General features: G+C 40.4%; 1 protein-coding gene across 2 annotated transcripts in view; it reads left to right on the forward strand.

The window, feature by feature from the left end:
* PARVA (parvin alpha) overlaps nucleotides 1–13,377 on the forward strand; it is a 63,135-nt gene that overhangs the window by 9,286 nt on the left and 40,472 nt on the right. The window contains exon 1 of one of the 2 annotated variants that reach the window (XM_068194662.1): nucleotides 2,659–2,740. The exons of the other annotated variant lie outside the window; for it this stretch is intronic. The gene's annotated coding sequence lies outside the window, so the exon portion shown is untranslated. Of the gene's footprint in view, nucleotides 1–2,658; nucleotides 2,741–13,377 lie in introns of those variants that run through there. 2 annotated transcript variants of the gene reach the window in all.

The following is a 13,377-nucleotide window of genomic DNA, read 5'->3' on the forward strand; positions in this document are numbered from 1 at the left end:
CTACTAAAAATACCTATAACTCCACGTTACCAGCAATGGTCCCTTTTCAGACAGCATGCAGGTAATGATTGCTGGGTTCTTTTCTGGTAGAATTTAGCATTCCAGTTTCTCATTTACTGCAGAGGGAAAATTGTAGTTGCTTCTGATGATGGGGCCATTTCTGGGCTTTCTGGGTTCTAAGAGGTGCATGTTAATGTGGCGGTGCTGTCTTGCCATTGCACCTGCAGTTCTTTAGCCCACGCTTCATGGTTTCCCTGGAATTACAGTAGTGGAAGTTAGTTGATTACAGGGCTATGGCTGGGCACCTTCCTGGCCCAGGGACGGGCAGGTATCACCCTCAGCAAACACATGGACAGGGTGCAGGCAGCCTGCAGAGCATGTGTGCTGCAGGGCAGGGAGTTAAGGTCAGAATTTCCCAGACAAGAATGCCTGAATTGCCATGCCCTACTTATCCAACTGTGAGCTGGATTAATGAAAGGGAGAGTTTAGACAGAGTACATTTAGAGTTTAGACTTTGGAGGGAGAAGATATGTTTTCTTTTGTGTCTGTACAGGTGGTCCTTTTGAAGCAAGCCAAAATAAGCTTCCTCACCTGGGTAACGGCCTGAATAGGTTGGCAGGGTGTGAATCCATTTTCAACATGTGTAAAGAAAAGTGTAACAGTTTGCCAGTAGAGCCTTTCATTTTTTTTTTTCTTAGCAGGTTTTTTCTTTGGCCACCGAGTTAGGCTGAGGCCTAATTTTTTTCTTCTTTTTAACCGTAGGCAGTTCTAAAGTAGCAAACTATTAATAGTGAAATATTGGTTTAGAAGAACACTAATGCACTGGGGATTCTAGAGCAAACGAGGCAATGCTGTCAATGGTTCAGATTGTTCTTAATTACAATAATGGCATTATAGGAGCTGCAGTTGCTGTTGGGCACAAAAGAAGATAATGATAATGTCAGAGTGCTCAGGGTAAATGCAGTATAATGTATTGCAGAGCTGAATTCAAAAGATGATATGCCTAACTTGTCGTCAGAGTGCATGAAGAAGAAGAATGGTAAAAGGTCAGAACACTTTTTGTTGTAACTGTGTAGTTCAGGGGTTTGGATTTTGTGGTTTGTTTGGGGTTTTTTGTGGCCTATGCTTTCAGGTTTAAGAGGAAATGTCAGGTCTCATGTGTTTAAATGATAAGTATTAATTTTATTAGAAGGTGCGATCACATCTGTCCTACCCACTTGGAATAAAGAACATCACTCTTGCTTTGAGAAGGAAGGGAGATAGCTATTGGCTCAGTACCCTCCTATCCTCAACACATTTGATATTGATCCTGTCAGAATAAAAGAACAGGAATATGGCAGATTTGGCCCCAAGTCACAATTTGCCCCAGTAGCCTCTGGAAGTTTGTCCAGACCTATTTGATTCATGTGATCCCTATTTTATAATGAGACCAAAAAAATTCAACTGTGACTTTAGGCATGTTTGAAAGCTGCATTAGAATTTTATGGCTAGAGGCCAAATCTGAATTGCAGCACTTCTGAACATTCTTATGCTGTGCACTCAAATTCATTACTGCAGAGGAAGAGACTTTGCTGTTTGACTGCAAAGTAAAACTCGCAGCAGAGCAGCTCGTGGTCTCGCATTCTTGTCACTGCTTTGTTAAAATTCTCAGTCATACATAAGGACATGTAATGCACTGGAAAATAGTGGTGGTGTTCCTGATTATACCACGAGTGTTCCAAGTGACTTAGTGTCTTGCATAACTCGTAAATCCTTACTGCAGTGGTGGGTTGAATGGGAAAAAAAAATAATCAGCATCCAATTGATTTGCAGCTTTATTATCTTGTTCATTTTTAACTGACTTGAAATAGTTACCCGCAAGTAAATCATCTTTAACCGATTTGATATGGTTACTCCCAAGCGAAATGGTTTCTGTAGAATCCGAATAAATGGTTTTTAGCAGTTGTTGTCTCGTGCAGAAGATGCCAGCATGTAAACACAGTCTTTCCTCAGCAGACCGGAGGGTGCAGGTGCTCTGTAGGGCACAAGGTGGCTCCAGCTGACGAGGAAAGCTGGTGTGAGCAGCCCAAGTGCCAGGAATGAGTCCAGAGGAATCGGCGGCTGCTGTGTCAGAGTGGAGCTCAGCAGATCCTGTGTGCACGCCTGGTATTCTGAAAATGAACTGAATCTTTATGGCCTTTAGCAGAAAGCTGTGTCTAGCCTTAGAGTCAGACCGGTACATTTAGATTGCATTTGGGGCCTTGTATTTCCTTTTTGAAGGAGTTCCCCCAGTGGATTTTATCAGACATTCTCCTTTTGCCCGAGTAAAAGGTAACAATTCTGTGCAGAACAGCATTCCCAGGGTAAGCTGTCGAAATAAACAGGGTTGGTGTACACAGTGAGAACACAAATGTAAAGTAAGCGAGGCAGAAGATAGGACAGAGAATGAACGCTTAATGAGAAGGGCTTTGGGGTTTTTGTTTGGGGTTGTTTGGGTTTTTTTGGAAACAGGTCATTATAATTTAATGGGTAGATGAGAGAACGGAATAAGTTGGTAAGAAAGCCCCATATTATAAACAGACAATCAGAAATGCATTGTGTCTGTTGTTGGTCTTGCACTCTGTAAAATAGCATTTTTGTTTTCAGAGTCTCTTAGAAGCAAATTGCATGTCCATTGCTATTTCTGACATAATATTAACTGCTAACAGTCTGCCCTTACATAGAACATCTTCATCTGACTGAAACACCTGAGAATTTTAAGGTGAGATCAGAAAAGGAAAAATGTTTGTTCTCCCTGCACCATCTGCTTGGGCAACTGAGGCAGAAAAGGTGAATTGATTTGCTCATGTGCTCTTCTGCAGGCAAAGAAGTGGAAGGAAGCAGTGGTCTCTTCATTTCTGTGTTTAGTCTTGCTCCATTAGGCAGCTTTGTGCCATTCACAGTTTTTGTTGGTTTTTTAACTCTCTTATGTGTGTCCTGATACAGTTTAGATTTTTATGTGAAAGTGAACTTTTAAGTGGTTGGGTTTCTTTTGTTGGTTGGTTGGTTTTTATATGTGAACTAGGTAGACATTTCCTGGGGTTTGAATTTTTAACTATGCTTTGCATACAGTAGCAGCAGGAATTCTATTTATTAGAGATATGAAAAAACAACCTTTCTTAATGTGATCTTTTGACTCTATCCCAAAGAAGGAAGGCTTGGTTTTAAGAGGTTTAAGATGTTTAAGTCTTTCTCAAAGTAATGTCAGGTGTTAAAAAAAGTTATAAATCTAACTTCTCTGTATTATTTATTTTAAAAGTCTTGAAGTGTATAGTTTTCTTCTCTAACATCTAATGTTAAATACAGTGAAATAGATTAGGTACCAGACCTACACAGAGTTAATGTTAAAACAGTGCAAAGCACCCTTTTGACTTTGTAAATTCTTTGTATTTTCATTTTTACAAATTAATTTTATTGAAAGTTAGCTGTGGGCATGATTCTAATTACTAGCTCCCCATATTAGATGTAATCCCTTTGTTCTTCATTCAGACAGAACGCCCATTAGGGTCAAAGAAAGTTTTGACTGAATAAGGAATACAACAACTGGCTGTAGTTTTAGTACATGTAGGGCCAGATTGTGGGTCAGGGCCAGCTTAAAGTGTACAGCTCCAGGGATTCCACATCTTGTGCATAATAGGCAGATCCTTCACACTGTCATGATGGTGCTTTATTAACATGTCAACTACGGAAGAAAAAAAACCTGACAGTGTTTTATGGCTGCTCAGAATCTTAGTAGCACATCTTGGTGTTTTGTGTTTCTGAACTGAAATTATGCAAATATGTCTTCAAAAACATTTCCCTGTTTTCAATGAGAGAGCAAAGAAAATAGAAGTAATCAAAAACTGGTATTAAATACTCAAATAGTTCGGGCAATTAATAAATCTGCCGTTGCAGAATAGAAGGTCTGTGGGCTGGAGCTGGCTCTTAACTTAATGTTAACTTACATTTAATTAGCCAGACCAGATGGAAGCTGGCTAAGCTTCGCATGAAGGCTTGTGGGAGAAAGACATAATCTTCCATTTTGTCAAAGGAACTAATACCACAGATTAAAGGTCGGTGTTCTTTTCAGAATTTAAAGAGTGGATGCACTGTGGCTGACAGCAAGAAACAGCAAGGGCACTAACAAATTAGCTTAACCCCTGGATGACTGGCCTACTAGCTCTGCCTCGTTTGCTTCCCTAGTTGAAACCATCAGTCTCCAGTTCCAGTAATAAATCCCAGGGAGATAAGAATGTCTGTAAATTTTGTTCTTTTGTCAGGGAAGTAGAGTTGTATGTAGGCAGTTATCATGGCTAGAGAGATTAAGTTCTGGGAACTGTTTTCTTACTCAGTGGAGTAAAACTTCACTGTTCAGATGCTAAGCACTTGGGATCAGTCTGACAAACCACTTAATTCCCCACCTAACAAAGAGCGTCCAAGGAGACAAGTCAAGGATGCAAGTCAAGAAACCATTCATGGCTCAAAGAGGTGCATACATGGATCATGTCAGAGTAGGCAGAGCTTAAGGACTAAATCAGGCACATTCTCTGCTAAGGCTGGGAAATGTAGTGCAAAGAGGGAATGGATCTATCAGACGGCCTTAAGGAAAGCTGCAAGAAATTGCACATTTTTAAAAGTGGGGAAATGAGAGTCTATTAAAAAAAACAGAAATAGGGAAGGGAAGGGAAAAATACCAAGAAATAATAAAAACCTAGAGTTCCTATGAAACATCACATAATTCTGCAGAAAATAGGGTACCCTCAGCAGTAAGTAATAATTACTACAACTTTAGTCTGCCATCTTTGTGTATCTTATTTACAGTGGAAATAACCTGTGCACAGTCTAGCTTGGGAAAGGAAGCTGGGAAATAACCTGCTGGGATATAACCTGCTGGTAAATGACCTGGAAGCTGGGAAATAACCTGCTGGATATAAATGAAATGATGAAATAACCTGGGACTCAAACCTGCTGTTTTGAGTCAGGTTTATGCCTGTGTTCATGTACAGCAGTAGGGAATTAAATGCCTGTTGGACTTTCCCAGCTGGAATGCAGGCACCTGTAGAGCTGGTAGGTGTCTTTTGAACACCCAAATAACATAGCAGATCTCGGTGCTCAAGTTCCTCAGCCATAGACAATTAAGTTCCTGCAATATGCAAAATCCACTGGTAGTCGCAATGTATTTTTAAATACTTAAAAACAAGCCTTTCAAAACATTCTAGAGCTTGCTCCTACATTTGGTAAACTTTTTTTTGCTACTAGACCACCTTGCCTAGATTGTTGCATATGGAGTTTCCCACGATGGCCACTGCCCATTTTGTGGTTTTATCACTGAAGTGAAATCCCTTGGATGAGATGGGGTCAGTTCGTACAAAGAGTGGAGAATTTTGCACATCTCAGTTATTAAATTGTGCTTGCTGACAGTCCCAGGAGAGAGGGCCAAGGACCTGAATGAACATGAAAACTATGGAACTGTGCAACCTATTTATGATTGCCTTGTGTAGATGGAGATTTGATATGCTGAGGTGAGAAGATCTGTGCTGCTGTTTACTGTAGCTTTTTTAGGATGTTGATAAATGTAAGATTCCAGCACCACACTCTGCAAGGTGCACAGAGCAAAAAAAATTAATTTTACTGTGGAAAGCTCTTCTACTGTGTCAGCTAAACTGGAGATTTGGAATCCCACTGAGTACTTTGAAAGCTGTATGCACACGTATTTATGTTGATGCTTTCATCTCTTTTCTCATTTTGAAATAATTGCATCCTAGGGATAGAAGAATTATTTTACTAGTCCCTGCTTACTAGACCACATTTATATACAGTTACCAACTGGTGGCAATGGAGATACCACAGTTATTTTCCATTCTGAGTTACTGACATACTTCAGATACTACTTGGGGACAAAATATTTGAAGGGAACGGTAAATTTTAAAACCATTGTTGCTACAAATGACAGAATTGGCATTTATTTATCAAGTAGCTCAGTTCAGCTGTTATAAAAGCAGAGAAGTGTAAGATTAGGTAGTGCACTTCTGGGAGACATGTAGGTAGTATGAAAATATTTCTTTTGCTTTCCTTGTCAGGTAAAACTTAACAGTACATATCTAAACTCTGAGAAATGCCCATATAGTACAGCCCAGTAGGATTTGTCCCAACAAGTACATTTAAGAGAACCTTTCTGAGCAAAGTCATTCATCTACCTTTGATAAGTGTGTCAGACCTCTTCAGGTGGGGATCACACTCAGTATTGTAAGGGCACGAGTACAAATTCTACTTTCATTAAGCTGAAAAAAACGCTGCTGAAATCAGAAGAGTTTGGGAGCTGCCCTTTTCAGGGAAGTACTGTGCAGTATGAAACTTGCCAAAAACTAATGGATTGTTTGCAGGAAATTGGAAGTTAAAGTGCATGAGTCAGTCTACTTCAAGGCTGAACAGTTTCCACTGAACTTAAATAATGAATGCCAAAACCTAGAGACAGTACAAGCAGCTGCAGCAGTTTTCTTCAGTTGTTTTATCCAGGCACTGTAAGGGATTTTGTGTTTAGCAGAGTCTTCCTTGTCTTCTAGTTCATCAGGCTTTAAAAGTGTTACCTACATTGTTGTTACTGACATGGAAACCTTTGCACAAGAAGCTGCAACCCAAGAATTTTTATTTTTTTTCAAAGCAGTTACTACAGAGTACAGACTAGAATGTGCAGTTTCAGGGATTTCATCTGCAGGAAACAACTACCTACTTTGTAATGACAACCAAAAAAGGAGAGGATAATTTTTTTCCTCAGAAGTATAGATACATGCTAGCTTCACACTTCTCAAAATATTCAGGCCATTTCCTTCCTGGTGTGTACAAGGATTTCAGTATACCTAAAGAAATATATCAAACATTAGGTGAAAGACAGAATCATTCTCAATCATTTTGATTTGTGACAGATCTTATGCCCAGAGCATATTTGTTCAATAGACTACTTTTTACCAGGCTACTAAATGAATCTAGTAGGAGTACAGGAAAGGAATGAGGTATTTGTGTATATGCATGTGGCTTAAATTTCTTTAATTTGAATTAGTTATTTGATGTCTGTGCATGTAGAGAGTAGTTGAGGGTATGCATGGCTGAGCAGATTCTTTGTCCTGTTCTGTCCTTCTGTTCTCCAGTTCTCTCAATATTCTCAACATTTCTGATTTGAAGAATCTCTGAGTGCACCAGAGGTTTGGGACTTTGGTTCTTATCCTCACGAGAGATGCTCCAGGTCACTAAGCACCTTTGTGGCCCAGAATTGGGTACAGCATTCTAGGTGTGGAAATGCAGGTGCAAAGCTCTCCCCAGTGTCATGGTTTTCCACCATGCACAGCATCCATGAATCTCTTCAGCTGTGGTGTGGACAAGAGTATGGGCATGAGGTTTTAAGAAAATATGAGTATTTTGCTACATGAAATTCATATGTTGGCTAAATGCTTCTTGATGAGATTTAGTCTGAGTAACCTTAGCGTTATTTAGAAAAGCAATTAACTACTTTTAAAAATAGAGAGCAGTCCTGAATCAGGAGGAAAAAAAATAATTTGGTTTTGTTTTCTTCTTTTATCTCTTTTCAATTAGATGGGAACATGACTGAGGTTTTCAAAGGCAACTCTAGACTTTCATTGTGCTGCGTCAATATAGCATTCTGTTGCCAAGTCTAGAAAGGTGCCCACCTAGGGGCACCTCATAAATAATGGCTACAGACTTACCTGTGTTCATTTACATGCATGTAATTCCTTTTACCCCTCAGTTTTAATCTGAAGCTCTTTCCTGGCATAATTTACCATAAGGCCACATGAGTACTTGCACAAGAGACGATGATCATGTGGGAGTGAGATTGATCAACAAGTTTGGAGCAAGGTGCCTCTTTCAAAAGCAGTGGCCATGGCACAGGTTCCTGCATTAGTTTGGGATATTTAATTATTGTGTGCCTCAATTTCTAGATGTGTGAAGTGGACCAGTGATGGGGATTCAATTTGGAAGAACCTTTGAGCTTTCTCGATGAAAAATGTTAAGGGTTATTAAGTGTGAACGTGGTGAAAGGCTTAGCAGACAGGTGTGGATTAAAGAAATGGTTTGAAATCCAGTAATTTAGTTCTAGGTTTAATTGAAAGTTGTAATCCCAGCAATTGGTGCCAGTGTCTTCTAGGATTTAAATCCAGCGCAGTGGAGCGTGTAATTTAAGGCTTTACAGAACAGTATTAGTGCTTATATGTTTATCACTCAGCACGTGTTAGCATTATTCCTGTGGAATGCTCTTAATTAAAATCCAGGAGCTGCTTACAGTGCATTTGATGCTCGCTATCATGAGCACTCAGTCGAGTTAGCAGCAAAATAAATTTAAAGGAAAGATTTTTCTCTGAGCTACGATACGAGTGGCAGGAGCTTTTGTAACTGGTGTTGTCATGAACGCACGGGAGGTTTCAGCAGCAGATTCCTTGTTAATCAAATGACTTCTGTTTTCATTTTTCAAATCCTAATATTAGCTCAAGTAGGAGGAAGGGGACTTTCAGTTGGGACAGCAGAAAACCGGATGCTTTTGCAGGAAAAAAATAGCCCTTAGGGCAAGTCTAACATCTAACTCTAACATGCTTCAAAGACAGATTTGTTTTGGAAGAGTTACACCCAGAGAATCTCTTGATAAATGGGTGGAATCTGTTGCTCTGTTTTTGAAGGGAAGGAGCATGCACCAAAAATAAGTGTTTGGTAACATAGTATTTCTTCTTTATGAAATTTTGAATTGGTTTTCGGGGGCTGATGCTCGATAGATAGAGTTAATTGTTTCAGCGTGAGTAACCAAAGTTTTGAACATGAATTCTAACTTTTTGACCCCATTAATCATAAAACTGTCTGATCTTGCTTACTGTAACATTGCTTTTTCTTTTCAATTGATGAGTCATGAGCAAATATTAAATACAATTTCTTTTAAAATAATTTTTAAAAGTCCTTCTTGCATCTTAAAATGATTTTGTAAGCCAAGAATTCAGCATATGTATGTCAGTACATATTGCAGTGGGCTTATGATATATTAGCTTCAATGAAAATTAGATCTAAATTAGAGTAGACTTTGAAAAAGGATTGTGGGCACATGTTTTTGGGAGGGGCTGGAAGAACTTACTGTAGGGGAAGGTTTAGCCCTGTGTGTGCTCTACCTAGAAACCAGATAGGCTGATGTTTCTAGTTAAAGCAAGATGCAGAATTTAAAGCAAGGAACCGCTGAATATGAAAATTAATTTTTGTGTTTACACAAAAAGAAAAAATCCAACTATGGTCTAATTCATTTTCTTTGCTTTCCTTTCCAAAAATATGTTTAGAAATTAAATAAAAAGCATTGAAGTATTTCAACAACCAGTTGGCTGTGGGTTTTTGGTTTTGTTTTGGATGTTTTTATTGTCTTATTTTGTTTTGGTTTTTATAATGCCATTAAAACTTCTTTGGAGGATAACAACCCTCTTGAGGACTAAAGCCCTGCCCTGTTACAGCCAACGCTTAGGGGCTTTTTAACCCGCTCCGTGCAGAGAAAAATCACAGAATTGAGAAATCAGGGAGCTGAGTGAAAACCGAACAGAGACCCACGACAAAATCTAATTCTTTCTGTTGCTCAGTTTAAAAACAAGAATGTCTTGAAGTCTGTGGCCTTTTGGAAGCGTAAGAATATTTAACTCCTGCGTGTCTGTTGTGCTGTTGGCCACGAGCTGGCTGCCGTTCTGTATTCCAGAGTCTCACGGAGCTGAGGTGAGCCCCAGCACTGCTCCCCTGGGTTTCGAGTCCCCTGGGAGTGGCTGGCTGGGGAAACTGAGGCACAGAGCCATGGGCTGGAGCCTCTGGATGGACGGGGCACAGCCAGCTCCAGTGCTTCCTCTGCTCTTTGGACTTTTGGGATCGCTGTGTTCTCCCTGCTGGCTCGCGCTCTTCCAGGTTATTTTGTTCCTACGCTGCTTTCACATTCTTCTCCCAGAGACCAGCCACTTGTTAATTTATCTACAGATAAGAAATTGTCTGTACAATTAGCAAAAGCCGTCTTTGGTCGCATTCACCCTTATCCCTCCCCCGTTTTCCTCTAATTCCTTGTGACCCTTCTTTGACTTTTATTACCTTTTAAGAAGTGGAAGAATCAGGCCATTAAGTTGAAGTGAATTATGAAATACTTAACTCTCTTGTCTCCCCTCTGAAAGACCAACCCCACACATACCAGTTCCAGAAGCCCATGGAGGGCTTTTTTTATAGAAAAATTTGATGTCTGAGTGTTTGTGTGTAGCCTGGATTGCAACATACATAAGATAGAAAAAGTACATAAACCAGAAACTGAATTTTCTCCCTGTCTGAATCCCTCATGCCTCCAGGACCTCTACTTTTGCCATTTTAAAAATGAATTTTGGATAGAAAAAAAAAAACCCACTGCGGGGTTCCACACTTTATTCAAGGAGTTAAAAGTCTGGAGCTGTGCTTGATGAGCCAGATGGTCTTCAACAGTAACATTGTTCATATTGTTTAGATTATCCTGTTGCAAGTACAGTGCCTCGTTTACCTTTTATGGAAGAAAGTGTGGAAAATTGACCACAGATGTAAGTAACCAAGAATGATGGCTGAGGCAATTCTTACCAGGCCTCCCTCTCTAACACGCCTGATCCTGCAGATAAAAATAAATAGAGAAATGTGAGGCAGCATGAGAAATATCTAGTGTTACCTATTTAAGTGTTTAATTTGAGCTGCGCGAGCTACTAAAATCTTTATTTTCTTAGACTGAGATTTCTCCATATTGAACTGGTTTCAGTCTTTCGGTGTAGGCAGCCTGAGTGTAGATTTTTATCCAGGTACTAAATAGCACATCATTATGTATTTTTTTCCATACTGGTTAAAAAAAAAAGGGTGTGGGAAGAAGCCAACTACGCTGACCTCAAACACAGTTTATGGTCCAAAAATCTTCATGAGAAGATTGGTACCCTTTTTGTGCTGTAATGAGAGAGCACAAACTCCCCATTAATATTGATTTGATTGGTATCAGAAGCAAAGGCTGCACCAAATTAATTAGAGGTAGCTCATTGTTACTCCTGATAATGGGCTGTTGAATTAGTGAAGCATCTTACAAGTCAGTTTCAGATTGAAATAAACTTTTTTAGACAGGTATCTCTTTTGTGCAATATCTGGAATTGGAAGGCTCAACAGAACAAAGGGGAAATGCTGCAAATGAAAGCCATAAAGCCCTGGTTTATAAAGTCCTTTTGTCTCCTATCACTTTTCTTTCTCTCCCTCATTTCCTTCCTCTTATTAGGAGCTGCTGTCAAAGTGCATTTACTTATGGCAAGTGGTTCCCTTCGGAGCCCCTGCGCTGTTGCTGCTGCATTTGCATGCAGGTGCTGCTGTGGTGGGGCACAGCTCTGGCCTGTCCCCTGCCCTGGTAGGGCAGAGAGAGCTGTAATTGTATAAACCCCCAGGTTTGCTGTGCGAGGGGCCAGGCACTGAGAACCTCCTCTTTGCTCTTCAGCACAGCTTGGCTGCCTCTTTCACAAGGTGGTAGATTCCTCTGACTATTAAAGGCAACATCTTCCCTTTCTTGAACTAAGCTTTGATTGATCCAGGAATTTTTTTTTTTTTTTTTTTGCCTGTGCAGTGCTTTTGAATTTGGTTCTGCCTACACTGGTTTCTAGAAGCACAGATTATCAGATTCTCTTCCTAATATTGCTTAAAGACTTTTCAGAAATTGACAGGAAGAAATGTTTTACAGGGAGCAGAGAGGGCTGGAGATTATGGTGAGAAATACTCAATCTAGGATGTAATGTAAAATCAGCAGTTAGCTCTGGAAACAGATTTCTAAGGCAAAGTTCAAATGATCAGTCTAAGGTGCCACTAAGTGGGACAAGAGACAGTCAATAATAATTTTCATATTTTTAATACCTGCATGCAAAATTTGATAAATTAGATCGACAGCATGGGACACTGCTTTTCATCATTTACCTATCTGATTCTGCTCCCTGTGGGATCTGGAAAACAAGATCACTTGGACATAACAGCTCTGGCTCGATGCCTGCAGCTGGAGGGTGCAGAAGGGGGAAGCCGTGGGGAGCAAGTGGCAGGAGCAGCACCAGAATGGGAGATTGGAGAGCTGATAACAAACACGGGCCTTGGAAGGGGAGATGGACAAGGTGAGAGCACCACTGAGGAGGTGACCAGCTTGAATCAGGACAGTGGTGAGGGAGAGGATGTGGGTGAGAGTGATGGATGGCGGGACTGAGCCTGTGCCTGGGAGCCAGCAGCCTCTGAGCACTAATCCTTTTCTGCTCTGAGGCTGCATGCAAATTCTCTTTCTTTTCTTTTTTCTTTGTGTCTGTTCTCATATTCATGAAATAGTGATAATGGCCATTGTCTGCATCAAAGTGGTATCAGGAGGCTTAAAGTGCCATTGTAGTTCTGAAACAGCAGAGATGTGTTGACCTTCCTTTGTGCCCACAGTCGATAAATGCTTACCTCAGTGACAAATTAAGGGTTTGCTTTCTTCTTCCTGAGCTACCACGGCTATGAAAAGGGTTTGGACACCATCCTGTACTGCAGCGGACTTGTTAGCTTAATTGCAATCGGGCTGCACAAGTAACAAAGGGCAGGATTCGCCTGACATGCCCTGAAGTACTAATGAAAATGGAAACATTTGAAGAAAAACAGAAGCTTTCAGGTCCTGCGTTAGGATTAACTTGCTCACTGATGTAACATTTTGCAGCCGACTTCTAAAACTGATCCAGATCTGTCAGGTCAGGTTTTGTGCTTGAGCTGATCATTCAGCAGGGAAACTTCACCTGTGTTTTAACTCATTCAGCCTAGAAATTATTTGAAAGATAACTGAAGTCCAAATGTTACAGAAAATAGTTTTATAAAACAAGGCTTCCCAGGGGTGAACACAGATTTCCATCTAAATAAAGCACCTGATTCACAAGACCCCAGAGATTTTCCATTTGATAAAGCAGAATTATTGATCTCTGTTAGTACTCTAGAGAGATGAAATGAAAAGGTTTTCATTGTCTGGGCAGGACCAGTCCAAGAGAGCAAAGAGGATAAACACCAGTGTCACACAAACTCCCCAGACTCTGATGATTGAGACACTTCGCATTTGCTGTCTTGAAATATCCTACAGTGGCAAGTGCTGAAGACACGGAGCTGCAAAGAATTTATCTGTGGAGATAGATTTTTACACCGTTACTCAGTGAGGGGACCCTTGCTGAATTGTACAGGGAGTCAGGCAAAGAGTGCTTAATCAGTGGCAGCTCACCACTACAGCAATTCAGAGCTGGTCCCTGCATGGTAAAGTCACACATCCATGGCTAGAGCTGTCCTGTGGCTCTCATGGGGCTGAATCACAAGGGAAGCAAATTACCCCTTTCA

The sequence above is a fragment of the Anomalospiza imberbis genome, chromosome 6 (assembly GCF_031753505.1).
Source record: "Anomalospiza imberbis isolate Cuckoo-Finch-1a 21T00152 chromosome 6, ASM3175350v1, whole genome shotgun sequence".
NCBI classification, from domain to species: Eukaryota; Metazoa; Chordata; class Aves; order Passeriformes; family Viduidae; genus Anomalospiza; species Anomalospiza imberbis.